This window comes from Acomys minous (genome assembly GCF_964271855.1).
Source record: "Acomys minous genome assembly, chromosome: 8".
In the NCBI taxonomy this organism is placed as follows: Eukaryota; Metazoa; Chordata; class Mammalia; order Rodentia; family Muridae; genus Acomys; species Acomys minous.
The window spans coordinates 39726828-39728310 of NC_140489.1; positions in this window are offsets into that span (position 1 = coordinate 39726828).

Below are 1483 nucleotides of genomic sequence, written 5' to 3' on the forward strand. Positions count from 1 at the left end.
TCTTTACAGCTCCTCTCCCATGAGGATCCCTGAGCCTTGATGGGAGGCTTTAATAAAGGCATCCCATGTGAGGCTGAGTGCGCCAAAGTCTCTCACTGTGTCTGCACTGTTCAGATACGGGGAGTGTGGGGGGGGGTCCCTGTCCTAATTAATCCCCATCTACCACAAGAAACAGCTTCTGAAGGGGGCTGGGCCATGCTTTGATCCACAGCTGCAGCAACATGGCGAACAAAAGCAAGTCTTACAGTATGTTTTCCATTCTTTTTGATTCTGATAACAAAGTCCACTGACTTGTGATCTTTTTAAATTGTCTCAGTTTTTATTATTATCTGAGGCTGAAGGATTGGGAGAAGATGAAGCTCCCAGTGTTGGCAGCTGGAATAGGCTGATTGGGCTGCACAAGAAGTATGTTTGAAAACCATAGGAAAGGACTGATTTAATTTTTATTTAATGTTCGTGATTGAAGGATGTAATTATGTGTAATACTAGATATTCCTTTTGAAGAAAACAAGTAAAATGACATAAAAGCCATGGTGCTCTCTCAAGTCTTTTGGAATGATTTGGCTATTTGAGGTTTTTACCAGCTCTGTTTTTGCTTTCTGCCCAAACTGGGCTGATGGAGTAAATTGAAAGGAGAAATTGTTTGCTAGAAACTGCCAAAATGTGCAAATGACTAAGGTGCATGAGATTTGTATATATCTGCAGTTCTTTCAGCTATGAGCCTTCTGTGCGCCTCAGACAGTCGCGAGTCAGGACAGAGAGTAATGCCAAGTTGTGGAAATCAAGGACAAGATGAGGGAGACATTTGTCCAAAGAATCCAGTGTTTGCTCTGAAATCCTTTAATCGATTGTTGCCCAAGCCTTCTGCACAGTCCCTGGACAGGTCAGAACTTGGTGTCGTATTCTGATGTCACTCTCAAGAATGGCTAGACTAAATTCAAGTCCCAATACGCTTGAGAATAGTGTCCCAAGGGTTGATGTTCTCCTCTATGTCATACTACTGCTGTGCCCATCGCCAAAGAAAGCAGGTCCTCGACAGCTGCAGAGTCTAACGAGGACTTCAACTCCACCTTTTTTGAGGCTCTCATATTCTACCTAGCCCTGGGCAGGACTGGGTTCCATTTGACTTAGATTCCTACCCCTGATACACACACTCCCTGTCCGTCCATCCGTCCGTCTCTCTCTCTCTCTCTCTCTCTCTCTCTCTCTCTCTCTCTCTCTCTCTCTCACACACACACACACACACACACACACACACACACACACACACACAGGAAACAGGCCACCACCACTGTCTCTACTAACACAGTAGACCATTTGGAAACCTAGTCCCTAAAGGTCACCACCAGGTCACAAATCTACTTAGCTGTGAAAACCATAACAGAAGTAGGGTTCTCCCTACTCTAGAGGAGCCTCCAGACTCCTCTAGACTTCGTTCTTCCTTCCTCTTTTTCTCAGCTGTTACTTTATGGTCTTTGATCTC